Genomic DNA, 16,055 nt, shown 5'->3' with positions numbered 1-16,055 from the left:
ATGCCCTTCTCACTGCTACTGGGCCTGCTCTTTACTCATGTGTAAAACTAAAAGCTATAGGACCAGGACTCTTCTTCAGAGCATTCATTACTGTTGTGGCTTTTGCTCTTTACACAATAGCATAATATAAAGAAACCGCATGGGCATGGGGAATCCATATAACCATGCTTATTATACGGACACAACATGTAAGGCCAGCTATACTTCTGCTTTGGCTGGGTTCAGAGGTCTTCTAGAACACAGAACACAACGAGAACCACTAAAAAGCTCATGAACTATTTAAAGAAATAGGATATTCTACATTAATATAGCCCCACAGTTAGGTCATTCTTGGAATATGCAAAGGTCACCTTTAAAACTTTTTTGACCGAGTGGTTCCTAGATTTACAACTTCCATTGGCAGTACATTTACAATTTGCAGTTAAAGGTTCCTATCAAATATTCTGTCTGAATCCACACATTTTAATAACTAATGCTTTTACATATCTTTGAAAACAGGGTATAACATAAAATAATATAGAATTTTAATGCAAAAAATAAATTATAAAGCTTCACTTCAGAGTCTGTATAAATACACTTGCAGATAACAAACAAGATTTAATGGCCGAGTTGTTATTTTTCTTGACATTGGGGGGGGGGCTCTGTCACACTGAGAGAAAGAAAGCCCTCCTAAGAATTTTCTTAATTAGCTTGAATATTTCAAATAATTAAACAACCAACCAAAACATAAGCATGTAAGCTGTCATTCTTCAAGCATCATGTTTCTGAAAATAATAGTATCTCTTAAAAAATCAGTAAAGGTAACTTTCTAATAACCTAGTATTCTAAGAATAAATTATATTAACAATTTTGTAATCTACATTGAGGTCTACCTGCTACGTCCCTTACCCTCTCCTAGGCCTCCAAATGTCAGTCAGAGATGAGAGAATGGGACAACCCTCAGAGCCACTTTCCTCTGTAGATCCAAGTATCCCTGAACTCCTGGTCCCAAGCACCAGTGGGGTGCCAGCCAGGGGAAGGAGGATACATCTTTTGTTGCATAAATATAGCAATACATTCATATAGCATCTGTTCCTTTCGTCACATACACTTGCCAGCTGAGCTGTATTCTGCAGCCTTCTTGCCAGGGAGCATCTTATCATGATTTCTGACACCAGGATACCCTGGCTGCCAGCAGAGTGAGTCAGTTGTGGGACATGCTAGTGTCCTAAAATAGTAGTCTGGAAAGACAGCAAATTATATGGCTGCACATGGAACTGACACTAGGGATTTGTATAACAAATGACAGTGAGAAGCCTTGGAGGGTAACAGACAGCATGGGATGAGACAGAAAGGGCCGCAAAGAGGCAATGTATACATGGGGGGGAGAGAAAGAAAAGAGAAAGAACACAAAGGAATAGAGTAGAAATGAGTGAAAGAGGAAAGCCGGGAATATTCTATGCAAATCAAGATTTATGAGATATAGATTTTCTTAGGATTGTGTAGTTGGAAACATCTGTGACCCAGCTGGAAACATCTGAAGCTCATTTATGCAGTTGTTCCATATGAGCAATTCTTATTGAATTCAGTAGGAGTCTGTCTATCTTAACAGAAGGTTAAGTGACTTGATTACAGTCTACAAGTACCTACACAGGGAGCAAACATTTAATAATGGTCTCTTCAGTCTAACTGAGAAAGATATAACATAATCCAATGGCTAGAAATTGAAGCTAGACTGGAAATGAAATGAAAATTTTAACAGTAATTAATTATCAATTGGAACAATTTACCAAGGGTCATGGTGGATTCTCTATCACGGACAGTTTTTTAATGAAGACTGGATGTTTTCTAAAAGATCTGCTCTAGGAATTATTTTGGGGAAATTCTGTGGCTTGTGTCCTACAGAAGATCAGACCAGATGACACAATGTTCCATTCTGGAATCTATCATCTCTTTTCTTATACCAATCATTTTTTTAGCCACCAGTACCTGTATAATTAGTGTCCTATGGTTCTGCAAAAAAAAGTAGTGAATATAGCTCAGATGAAAAATAGAAAACTGTCAGTACATCAGACTTCTTCCTCATTAAGTACAGTCTAGAATTCAGCATTATATGATTTGGAGTTTCCACAACCACACATTTCTGAAATGCAAAGGAAACATGCAGAGTTTTGGCTTAACTTCTTCAGCTGGAAGCCTGAAAGCAATTGTTGCTTTGTCAAGAATTTGTTAACTAACATGCTTGGCAGTATCATGTGCTTAAGAATTCATACATGTATAAAGGTACATTGTTTTAGATCCTCAGAAACATAATATCAGAGCACTTAAATTCTAATCTCTCTATGAAGATATATTTGTGTAATTGGAGGAGTTCCAGTATTTCACTTGTCTTAGGCATTGTGTACTATAGCTAAGAGTGAATTAAGTCCCAGTTAAGTCCCAGGCAGACTGCAAAGAGCTACAAGGGGATCTCTCAGAACTGGGTGATTGGGCAACAAAATGGCAGATGAAATTCAATGTTGATAAAGGCAAAGTAATACACATTGGAAAACATAATCTCAACTATACATATAAAAGGATGGAATCTAAATTAGCTGTTGTTATCACTCAAGAAAGAGATCTTGCAGTCATTGTGGATAGTTCTCTGAAAACATCCATTCCATGTGCAGCAGCAGTCAAAAAAGCAAACAGAACGTTGGGAATCATTAAGAAAGGGATAGATAACAAGACAGAAAATATAATATTGTCTCTATATATAAATCCATGGCACATCCACTCTTGAATACTGCGTGCAGATGTGGTCGCCCCATATTAAAAAACATATACTGGAACTGGAAATGGTTCGGACAAGGGCAACAAATTTATTAGGGGTGTGGAATGGCTGCCATATGAGGATAGATTAATAAGACTGGGACTTTTCAGCTTGAAAAGAGATGACTAAGGGAGGATATGATAGAAGTCTATAAAATCATGAGTGCCGTGGAAAAAGTAAATAAGGAAATGTTATTTACTCCTTCTCATAACACAAGAACTAGGGGTCACCAAATGAAATTAATAGGCAGCAGGTTTAAAACAAACAAAGGGAACTATTTTTTCACACAATGCACAGTCAACTTGTGGAATTCCTTGCCAGAGGATATTGTGAAGGCCAAGACTACAACAAGGTTCAGAAAAGAACTAGATAAATTCATGGAGGCTAGGTCCATCAATGGCTATTAGCCAGGATGACCAGGGATGGAGCCCCTAGCCTCTGTTTGCCAGAAGCTGGGAATGGGCAACAGGATAGATCACTTGATGGTAGGGTGAGCAGATAGCAAATGTGAAAAACTGGGACAGAGGGTAGAGGGTAATAGGAACCTATATAAGAAAAAGACCCAAAAATCAGGACTGTCCCTATAAAATTGGGACATCCGGTTACCCTACTTGATGATTACCTGTTCTGTTCATTCCCTCTGGGACACCTGGCACTGGCCAATGTTGGAAGACATTACAATGAACTAGACAGACCTTTGGTCTGACCCAGTATGGCCACTGTGATGTTCTTATGTTCTAATTCCAACTTCCTTTCTGAGACCCCTTTCTCAAATATTTCTCAAACCACATTTAAGTGAAATTTTCCATGCTTTATCTCTGCCCAGAGATTATATCATTTGGGGAAAGTTTGAGCCAAAATCAGGACAGCTTTTTTGATATACTGGGTGCTTAAAAACACCCTTTTCCCCATGTGTGCAGAAATGTTCTCCATAGATAACAAAAGAATGGCTTGGGAGGATGCAGGGGAGGAGGGAACTAAGGGCCTGGAAGTCAATGGGAATCTTTCCACTGATTTCCATCAGGTTTGGATTAGACCCTTAGTTTGTCTGTTGATCATAGTTTTGTAGATGCTTGGAAAATCATAAGTATAACCCAGGCTTGAAGAAAATTGGTCCAGTGAGTTTTAAGGATGAATGTTTAAAGTGGGAGATTTCACACTAACAAGGTAGAATTTGCTGTGAGTGGTTCTGCTTGTTTATCATCCTAAAAAGTTTGAGCAGCAAATGTGAAAAATCGAGATGAGGGTGGGGGGTAATAGAAGCCTATATAAGAAAAAGACCCAAAAATCGGGACTGTCCCTATAAAATCAAGACATCTGGTCACCCGATTTAAGATTGATCATCCATTCAAAGCCTGTCAAGCCCAAGAGCTCCAGATCAAGACAATTATATGCGCTATTTGGCATTCTTACTCTGTTTAAAAACAAGGACATTCCTTGTAGATAGGCGTGTCAGCTCAACATCCAGGTTGAGAAATCAAACAACCACTCAAAAGACAGGAAACGCAGACTAATGAACCACCTTACACTTGTTTCTTTGTTCTTATGCCTTGACTATAGCAGAATGAAAAGGGGTTACATCACCATCTCCTATGGATCAAAGAGAACCAAGCTTCTCTCAGGAGATCACCTTCATAGAGAGTGTCTTAATTTCTTAGGGCATGATGGACTGTGTGAGGAGTAAGGACTTGTCTACATGTGGAGTTATTCTGGAATAGCTATTGCTCTTTAAATTCACACTCTACCTTACTCCAAATTAATTTTAAAGCGTAGACATGCCTTAAGGGTATTTGAACCTGGACCCCAGCAAAGCTCTCACAAATACTATTGAGTTCAATTCCCTCTGGCACTGATTCAATCTCAGTAGAGGATCTGAAACAAAACTATGATTTCTCTTACCCTTCCATTTTCAGAAGGTCACCTATTGCATGTAAATTTAATTCTCCAATATCTGAACTATTATAAAGGGGGGGGACAACAAAGGAATGTTTGAATGGTATATTGAACTCCAACGGGGAAAGGCAAGAACATTCAGGGTTAAAGGTGATCCTCAGTTCTACACATAATAGACACAGCGTGATCTGAAGTATCACAAGTGTTGTGATACTCAAGAGCAACAAAGTTCAGAAGGGACTGATTTTTACCTTTATCTTTGCATAACTTGGTCTTTGTAGGATTCAGTCAAACCCAAAGAACATATCAATGATTTTTGCATGCAAGTTACCTCAATTCAAGATGAAAAATTGCCCCTTAATGAAATGTAAATAAATCTTTAACATAGATGTCAAGAACATTTTGGTCAATAGGTGTCGCTAACACTACATTTAAAAATGCAGTTGCTCGTGGGCATTTTCGGAGGCTTTGATAACCATAAAATTATTTGACACAAGCCTTCTTTCTTCTATTTTCCGGCCTTTCTTCTTGTATCAAAGTTCTATGTGGTACCAGGTTATCCACCCCATTAGATGTTTTAGGTAGACTGCCAGATAATATTTCACAAAGTGAGAAAATCCAGTCCCACAGATTATTTATCTTGCAGGTAATTTTACTTGATTCTGCTCCTCCTCCCTTCCCAAGTGAGCCATGTAAACATGTGAGTTCACAGCTAACCAGTTAGGAGTATCAGGGTCAGGTACTGAACAAGAAAGAGGAGTTGTAGGAGGACATTCATTTCAATAGTTCCTACTCTGCCTGCTAGAAATAGAACTGACTATTTTGTTCAAATAGTGTGAGACAGTGTTTCTCAAAACTAGATCCTCAATTGGGATAAATTGGTGCAGCTTTGGTTGAGATATACCAGTTTACCCCAGCCAAGCATCTGACCCCTACAGTCTTTATATTCAAGTGGGTTACTGCCAAGGTATCAATAGCCCCCTTTATTCCATTCCATGGTGCCATGTTTCCAAGGGTAGATGTTCTCTTAGCATCATTCCTATCTTAGATATGTTTATTCTGAATACATACTGAAATTATGCTGGATTCCTGTATTAGGCTAAAAATTATGGGCAATGATGTGGGAAAGATGGTTTTGAGGCAACATGCATATGGAGGAGAGGACTCAGTAGCTTTAAGGGGGGCAGAAATACTGTAGATGGAACAGTGCAAGAGAAGGAGCAAAACCTGTGGTGAGCAGGGAGCCAATACCAGAATGAATGGGCAGGCTGTAGGTGGTATGCAGTCAGAGTTGGTGTGGGACAGGCCTTTGCAGAGTTCTGAAAAGCAGAATAGCAATTTGGAACTGGATTTGTTTTTAACTGAGATTTCACTTCATGACTAAAATAAAAAGTAATTTTGATTGGATTTTATCTTAAATGCCATTGTCTTTCCTCCTAATAGTGTTGAATATTCTTCATGACAGCTTCAGCCCTTGCATCCTGTGTTTGTTATTTTGTTTTTAAATTCAGCTTTTGATGTTTGGGAGTTCTTACTATTTCAAATTATTGTAAATAATAATCTAAAGTGAGAAAATATGCATTCCTTTTCCCATTTCATGTGAACAAGCCCCAGCACAGAATTTGCCATGGGCAAGCTGATCCATAGTGTGTTTCCTTTTGTTCTCCTGGCTGCTTCTTACAAAAATATCACCCCCTGCGCTCATCAGTCACCTTTTTCAGTTCCCACGCACCCTAGAGAAGTTGTAGTAACTTATGTCTCCTTTCTCTCAGAGCTATCACTCAGGCTGTTTTCAGAATACCCGGTAGCAGCTGAGTCAGCTAATTAGAAGTTCCACATATACCCAACACCCAGTATAAAAAGGACCCTTGGCCCTCTCCACTCTCCAAACCTCCACCCCAACGCATAAGAGGAGCTCCAGATCCTTCCACCGACTTCAACTCCCAATCTCTTTCCTCTTCCCTTTCCCACATCTCCTTATCCTCAAGGCAAATAAAGGAGCTCCAGGTCCCTTGGCTCCCACCCACTTTCTAGGGCAAAAGGAATGAAAGTTCCCTTTGCCTCCCCCATTATCTCCAGGGGAAAAGCACCCTCAGAGGTTCCTGTTCTCTCTTGTCCCAGCCCATGACTCCCCAGTCTGACCCAGAGGAAAAACAGGCCATTTCAAATAATAAAGTCCAGAGAGCCTTAGAATGAAATTCTGCACTGAATAGAAATTCTATTCACTTCATTTCAGCTTGTATATTTCTTCTAGTGCTGTTCATTTGGCAACTTCGCTGTTATCTATCTTGTACCTCCCATTTTTGAGGCAGAAGAGTGGAAGGGAACCAGATCTGCTTGTTGGCTACAAAGAATAGGAGGAGAAGGGCAATTGAGTGAAGAGGAGTGGTCAGCAAGGGGAGTGGAGTTGAGAACCAAAGAGGGATAAAATAAAAATTCTTGTTTTATTTAAAATGACTCAGAAATTACACAAATAGTCACCTAAAGACTTTATTAGTGATTCCATATGGGTTGAGAGGGGAAATGTTACATACCTTTCTGGTAAGTGTTCTTTGAGATGTGTTGCTTACAGCCATTTATTTCCACTCCCTCTATAATACGTAATATAGCAGTACTTTCTGTATTCTCAAACGTAAAGATTTGATTTCTATCTGTCAACATGCCACTGGAAACTCTACTTTAGACAATGTTGCAAATTCTAGTTCGTTGCATCTTTTGGGTAACTTAGGCATCACTTCCTCTGGGGATATAACACAATATGTATTCTATAGGACTAAGTAGCGCCTAGTTATGTTGGTGTGTCCTTTTTTGTTTTGGCCCCGATTCCAGCCACTGGTGCAGCTTTGTAACTGGAAGCCCCTTGTAAAAGAGAAACAAAGCTTCTATTTGCATTGATGGTGCTTACCCCAATTTCCAGCCAAAGTAACTTCCCTTGGCGCAAATAGAAGTTTATTATAGGGATTGCATTAATGTAGGTATGCAGGTGGCTAACTGGTCACTGTCAGCTGGAATCAGGCAAATCCAGTGTAGACAAGGCCTTAGATACAAAAGCTTCTAGCATAAATAGAAGTCTTCAGCACAGGCATTAGAAATAGAATGACCTTCTCATTGAAACATGCATGGTGGTGCTACATACACATCAGTAGTTTTATACTCAAGGTTATTCTTTTATTAATAGAGGGGTTTAAATGAAACTTATAGGCCAGTAAAAACAGCAAAGAATCCTGTGGCACCTTATAGACTAACAGACGTTTTGGAGCATGAGCTTTCGTGGGTGAATGCCCACTTCGTCAGTCTATAAGGTGCCACAGGACTCTTTGCTGCTTTTACAGATCCAAACTAACACGGCTACCCCTCTGATACCTTATAGGCCGTGGTTCTCAACCAGGAGTCCACGTATCCCTGGGAGTATGCAGCAGTTTTCCAGGGCAGGAGTCAACTCATCTAGATCAGTGTTTCTCAACCTGGGGGGTCACAACCCCCAGGGAAGTCACAGGACAGGTTTGGGGGGGGGTCACAAGTGCAGAACTGGCAATAGAGGATGGCAAGCAAGGCAATCCCCTGGGGCTCCATGCCACAGGAGCCCCGAAAGTTAAGTTATATGGTTGAGCCCCAGTCAGCAGGGCTTGGGCGTCAGGTCTCGGGCTTCAGACTCCTGAAAGGGGTACTGTAATCCGGAAAGGTTGAGAACCACTGAGCTAGACAAATGACAACCTTGATTTAATTATGTGTATATGTATATATGTGATACTGAGCTTTCTATTTTTGTATATTATAACACAATCGTGTATAAGAGAGAATGCCATTCTGTTCTTTATTCCCCCTTAAGAAATGGAGTACATGGATTTGTGTGTGAGTCTATCTTTAGTGATAACACAAAATAGTAGCAAACATTGGCCTTCATATTTCAACATGAGTTAAAGTAGTAGCCCCGCATGGAGCATAGTGGAAAATGGGGTTAGGAAATAGCAACTAACTACATATTTGTTACAAGGGGCTGTTTTGAATCTTTTCAGCTTCTCAAAATACCTGTCACATTTATCTCACCCACTCTCCAGTTATATGGCGGGACAGAATCCAGCTGAATTGTAGACAATGGTCTAAAAGTGTGATTGATTTGTCTTGTTGATAGTTAATAATGGACCTAAGGAATTAATTATTATATTTCAGTATTAAAACTGCATATTAGAAAGACCTGGTTTCTTATTCCTGCCCAAATGGCAATCCTCTGAATTCTCTTCTGTCCCCTTCCAACTTAATTTAGGGGATCATTCCACAACAAATTTATTCTTATACCTTTCCAGGAGTATGTTGATTAAGGTAACAGCCTGACAAGGAGACGTAAATAAGACACTTCTCACAGCGCACTCTGTAATGTTGCACAACCTAAACCATGCTAGGGCTTCAATTCTGGGTACGTCTACACTACGGGATTATTCCGATTTTACATAAACTGGTTTTATAAAACAGATTGTATAAAGTCGAATGCATGCGGCCACACTAAGCACATTAATTCGGCGGTGTGCGTCCATGGTCCGAGGCTAGCGTCGATTTCCGGAGCGTTGCACTGTGGGTAGCTATTCCGTAGCTATCCCATAGTTCCCGCAGTCTCGCCCGCCCCTTAGAATTCTGGGTTGAGAGCCCAGTGGCTGATGGGGCAAAAATCATTGTCGTGGGTGGTTCTGGGTAAATGTCGTCAGTCATTCCTTCCTCCGGGAAAGCAACAGCAGACAATCATTTCGCGCCCTTTTTCCCTGGATTGCCCTGGCAGACGCCATAGCATGGCAACCATGGAGCCTGTTCAGCTTTTTTTTTTTACAGTCACCGTATGTGTACTAGATGCCGTGGACAGAGGCGATACTCCAGCGCTACACAGCAGCATTCATTTACTTTTGCATGATAGCAGAGATGGTTACCAGTTGTTCTGTACCGTCTGCTGCCAGTGTAAATTGGCAATGAGATGACGGTTATCTGTCTTTCGGTACTGTCCTCTGCTATCATGGGTGCCCCTGGCTGAGATCAGCCGGGGGTGCAAAAGCAAAACTGGGAATGACTCCCCGAGTCAATCCCTCCTTTATGATTTCTAAAAATAGAGTCAGTCCTGCCTAGAATATGGGGCAAGTGTACTACAGAAAGTGTATCAGAGAGCACAGCTGCTCTGTGTCAGATCCCGCAGAAATGATGAGCTACATGTCATTCACGGGGGGGTGCCCCTGCAACAAACCCACCTGTTGCTTCCCTTCTCCCCCAAACTTCCTGGGCTACCGTGGCAGTGTCCCCTCCATTTGTGTCATGAAGTTATAAAGAATGTAGGAATAAGAAACAGTGACTTGTTAGTGAGATAAAATGAGGAGGAGGCAGCCTCCAGGTGCTATGACAGTCCAGGGAGGACATTAAGCGGTGGGGAGGAGAGGAGCTCAGCATCCCGCTGCTATGATAGTCCAGGCAGTACAGAATCTTTTCTTTCACGGGAAAGGGAGGGGGCTGATGGAGCTCAGCCCCCAGTTGCTATGATGAGGATGTTACCAGCCGTTCTGTCCCATCTACTGGGAATGACCAGGAATCATTCCTATTTTTACCCAGGCGCCCCCGGCCAACCTCACCTGAGGCAAGCCAGGAGCACTCACGGGCTGATGGTGACAACGGATATCAGTCATATTGTACCGTCTGCCACCAGGGAGGGGAGACGAGTGGATACTGCTCTTCACTGCTGCAGCATCGCGTCTACCACCAGCATTCAGTAGACATAGGGTGACATTGAAAGAAGTCAAGAAATGATTTATTTCCCTTTTCTTTCACATGTGTGGGGGGGGAGTAAATTGACGAGCTATTCCCTGAACCACGCCGGACAATGTGTTTGAACCTACAGGCATTGGGAGCTCAGCCAAGAATGCAAATACTTTTCGGAGACTGCTGGGGACTGTGGGATAGCTGGAGTCCTCAGTACCCCCTACCTCCCTCCATGAGTGTCTATTTGAGTCTCTGGCTTCCCATTACGCTTGTCACGCAGCACTGTGTAGCCTGTAGATTTTTTTATCAAACGCTTTGGCATTTCGTCTTCTGTAATGGAGCTTTGATAGAACAGATTTGTCTCCCCATACAGCAGTCAGATTCAGTATCTCCCGTACGGTCCATGCAGGAGCTCTTTTTGGATTTGGGACTGCATTGCCACCTGTGCTGATCAGAGCTCCACGCTGGGCAAACAGGAAATGAAAATCAAAATTTCGCGGGGCTTTTCCTGTTTACCTGGCCACTGCATCCGAGCTGAGATTGCTGTCCAGAGCGGTCACAGTGGTGCACTGTGGGATACCGCCCGAAGGCCAATACCGTCAATTTGCGGCCACACTAACCCTAATCCGATATGGTAATACCGATTTTAGCGCTACTCCTCTCGTCGGGAAGGAGTACAGAAACCGATTTAAAGAGCCCTTTATATCGATATAAAGAGCCTCGTAGTGTGGACGGGTACAGCGTTAAATCGGTTTAACGCTGCTAAAATCGGTTTAAACACGTAGTGTTGACCAGGCCTATGTGTTTTGATCCAAAGTAAATAACCACCCTGTACATTATTTGTATTGCAACTAGACTTTTGGGTGTGTTTTGCATTTCTCTCTTCAATTTTAAACATCAAAATGAAAGGTGACCTTTGAGAAATGAGTTAGAAGGTCCTGGGCCAGTGCCTAGTAAACAGTTGTCCAGGTCACAGAAGCCATTATTAGCACTGACATTAATTAGTATTCTTGTTGGCAGTTCCTGAAATGCAACCACCTCAAGGGGTGAAACGTGGCTGCTAATTTAGCTAATTAACATTTGAGAGCAATGTTACACAATTGTTTTAAAAAGAAAGTCCATCACAGAAATTAAGCTGCAGGGACAATAACTTAGACAAAATATTACATTGTAATTAATATAAATACAATAGAAAAGTCAATACAACCCAACTGAAAGAAAATGGTGTCAAAACAAAACATTCCAACCTTGTCAAAATGAGAAAATTAGAAATTCTTTGTCTGAAAATTGTCAAAGCGGAAATGTTCCTATGAAACCTTTCTATTTTGACCAAACAACGTTTTCCAACAGACAAATGTTCCCTCAAATATTGTTCAACCAGCTCTATCTGTAATATACTTGAGGCGCTAAATGCTACAAAGTATACTTCTGAGGTAATGTATGTATGCAGACTTCATCCAGCATATTTGTTTGCTCCAACGGAACCATTGCTGTCAGACCCTGATGACCAAGGCTCTGGGTACTATGCGGCATATTAGGTCCAAAATATGTGCTAAAGATCCCTATTTATATAGCCGAATTGCACTAGACTCTGAGTCAAAACTTGTTATTTTGTTTTTTACCCGTTTTGTTATTTACCCATTCACCACTTGTGGTTTAGCATCAATTATCTGGTAAGAATTCTCTGGGTAAGAAGCCAGCACATCTCTGGCACTGATTTTTTCCCTCTTCAAAGAGAGCTTTGTCAGGCAGATAAGAGTCTTGATTGTGCGTGTACTGTGATGCTTTTAGGATATAGACTTGAAACTCTTCTCAGTTCAGTAACAAAGTATGACTGAACAGGTGAAAATGATTCTGAGCAGGAGCCAGCATACAGAGGGGAAAGGAAAGATTAACTGTGCAGAAATCTCACTTCAAACTTTTCATGAGCTTTCATCCAGCAAAGTGGATGAGGGGAAAACAGAGTTGGGGTTAGGCTGATCACAAGCCACTCAGAAAGTTTATGATTTGTAAGGATACTAAACCTACATTTTGGAACCAAAGTGAGAAAAATTAAATATGTAAGAAAAAGCATTATGCTGTTACAATATATGAGAGTGTCTTTTAAAAGCATCATAATGTATTTATAGAGTTATGTTCATATAAACAGTTTATGTTTCATATATAGAAATTAGATTAAAAACATAAAATAATCTTGCCGGACAGTTGCACCAAACACTAATTTCTTAGAATTCAGAACCCTAACACACAAGAACCCCAAAACAGAGAGAGAAAAAGCAGGCTGCACCCTAAAACAGAAAGGCACAATTCATCCTACCTTGTGTAGGCTAACTCTTTCCACACTTATTGCACAAGACCCAGATTACAGGCTTCCTTACAGAGCCCAGCGTACAGAAGGGCCAAGAAACCCCTTCAAATTACAAGCTCTCACTTTAAGTGAGACAGTTTTCAATACACCACAGCAGTAAAGTCTACAATGCTTGATATGCATAGACTGTAGGCCTCAATAATCATCCTATTCCAACAGCCATTATAGGCTGTTCCTTTCCACATCATGGTTGAAACTCTGGTGCACTGCTTACACTGCTGCTGTTATCAGGGTTTCTTTAGAAGTTACAGTAGTTTCCTTGATTATTGGGGACCAGGATTCTATCCTGAGAACCATATTGTCAAATTATGTTATCCCTGGAGGTAGCTTACAGGGTGGCTTTGTAACAAAAAAATATGTATGTAGTATGCACACTAATCAAAGAAGCTGAACTAACAACAGTGAGTCCTGATCACAACTTTGCAAATGCAGTTTTAACTCTAATGTTGATAAGTCCTGTCAGTTTCAGTATGTGGGAGAGCACTCTTGTGGAAACATTCCATGGAATTTAATGGAGAATAATGGGGCCAATACTGTCCCTCACTCTGTACCCTATACATGCTTCTCTAAAAGCATTTAGGGGCAATTCCTCTGGTACAGAAGCAGTATACAGCCACCATATGCAGCCCTATGCTGTGCCTTCCCCCGCCCCTTCCCACAGCATAGACTGGGGACATCCCAGCAGTGAGATGAGGATGGAATGGGGTGAGTCAGGAGGAGGAGGAGAGACCACTGCAGTGCTCTGCACGCCAGAGAGTCTGAGCTGCTCCAGACTGTGAAGTGGCCAGTAGAAGATCCTCAAAAAGCCACTGTAAATTAGAGAAGCCACCAGGGCTGTTCTAATTTATGTTAGGGCCCACTCTGGCTTCCAGGCAGCCCAGAGTCCAGATGGTGCAAAGGTGGTTTAATGCTTCCTGTTCCCCTCCCTGTGGGGCTGTATTGTCTATGATGCTAAATACTCCTGTAGGATTGTTAAAGAAAGACATATGGAGAAGATATTCTCTATTAAATTCTGTAGGTGTTTATAGTAATTTCTCTAGACTCTTATTACATTTGTATAGAACTTAAATTCTATAGGACTTCCCCATAAAGAAATAAATTAACATTGGTCACAGTGGAGAGAATGAGAGAGCAGCCCCATCTACAGTAGAAACTGAATCATATTAGACATCAGTCCCCTTGATGAACACAGCGTAGCTGCAGATGTGGATAGGGTCAAACTGTAGTCAGCATCTAGTGTGATCATCCCTGCTCATAGGCACCGACTTCCCCTCTTTCCCGGGGGTGCTCGACCCCCATCTCTGCCACCACTCCACCCCTTCCCCGCCCCCATTCCAACTCCTTCCCAAAATCCCCGCCTCGGTCCCACCTCTTCCCCTCCTCTCCCCTGAGTGCACCATGTTCCAGCTCTTCCCACCCCCCGAAGCATGCTAATGCCACCAAACAGCTGTTTGATGGTGGCCAGATGGGAAGCACTAGGAGGTAGGTGGAGGAGTGGGAACACAGCACGCTCAGAGGGGAGGAGAAGATGGGGCAGTGAGGAGGGGAACTTGGCCGCCGGTGGGTGCAGAGCACCCACTAATTTTTCCCTGTGGGTGCTGCAGCCCTGGAGCACCCACGGAGTCAGCGCCTATGTCCCTACTAGAATGAGGAACCACCATGCTCTCTACATTAGGTGTGGAATTTGTCTTGACCTTATCTAAAACAGCATTAAAATTGTGTTCAACCATGTCTGAGAAGGATCATTGGTATGACATTGGATGTCAGATATAGATCCATTTCCAGTTTAGATAAAGCCAGAGCATGTGTGTGTGAGAGAGACAGAAAGCGTACCACATGTATGTAGAGAATAGGGTGAGTGAAAGGAAAGGAGTGGAGGAAAGGAAGCATGAATGAACCTTCTTAATAAAATACTAGCACATTTTACAACAGTGGTCCAAAACACTCCACATCACAATTGAGTTATTTCATTGTTTTAGATCATTTATTATAGAACACTGGTCTCGTTGTTATAAAGATGTGTGCAGCTAAACAAGTTGTAAAGACACACATAGGTTGCTACTGCCCATTCTGAAAAAATGCAGAACAATTCTGATTTCAAACAATTATGTTGCATTCAAATCTTCTGTACAGCACAACAATTAATGTGAAAAGGATAATTAAAATGTTTAAAGCTGCTATAGTACCATACATTTGTTTATATTCAAGACGTATATATCTATATATATATACATATACACATTCGAAAACTAAGGTCAAGAGTTTTAAAACTGGGTGCCTAAAATAAGGCTGCTAAATCCACATTGAGCCACCTAAATAAGTTTACTTCTGGGGGAATTTTGCACCTCTGCGCATGCGCAGAATTCATGTCCCCCACAGATTACTTTCTGATGGCAAAGCAAAGGGAAGCCGCAAGAGTAGTCATGCACTGCTCCCCAGCAGTGTGGGTGCATAATTTCAGGTGCCAGGAGCAGCCAGCAGAAAGGTAAATCACTGAGGGGAAGGGCCGGGGACGCCCTGGCCAGTGGCTTCTACCCAGCTGCTAGTCCCGGCTAGGCTGGAAGGACGGGACTTCCTCTTCCCCTGCAAGGAGCATGCAGGGCTAGGTCAGATCCACCCCCAGAAATCTCTCCAGCTGCAGGAAGCTCCGCACCCTTACGCTTCCTGCTTCCATCACTCCTCAGCTGTGGTGGGAAAGGTCACTGTATGGGGAGCTACTCCCTCGTCTGCCCAACCCCCGTTCATCTGGACCTGCCTCATAACCAGATCACCCCATCAAACCTCACCCCCTGCACCAAACCCCTGCACCTGAACCCACACTCTGACAAGACTCACCCTCTGCATCTGGAGCCCCTCTGAACCCAGAACCCCCACTGAGCCCCACCTCCCTGCATCCAGACCCCACTGCTGCACCCAGATTGCCCCCCACAACTGATTCCTCATCCCAACAAGCCCACCCCACCTGCACCTGGACCACTCCAACAAGCCCCTCACACCCAGACCCACACCCCACTGAACCACACCAATCCAGCACCCAGACACACACCCCACAAAGCCAGCACCAGGACCCCCCTGCTGAGCCCTCCACACCCAGACTCCCCCAATGAGCCCCAACCATCTTCACCTGGACCCCCTTGCAGAGTCTCATTGCCCCTGCACCTGGAAATCCCACCCCCACAACGAGCCCCTGTTCATCCGGATCCCTCCGGCACCGAGATTGCTCCACCCAGAAACACACCTGGATCTCCCCACAGTAAGCCCCTCCACACTTGG

Source organism: Gopherus flavomarginatus, chromosome 3 (assembly GCF_025201925.1).
Source record: "Gopherus flavomarginatus isolate rGopFla2 chromosome 3, rGopFla2.mat.asm, whole genome shotgun sequence".
Taxonomy (NCBI): domain Eukaryota; kingdom Metazoa; phylum Chordata; order Testudines; family Testudinidae; genus Gopherus; species Gopherus flavomarginatus.
Note: the sequence above shows the minus strand (reverse complement) of the source record.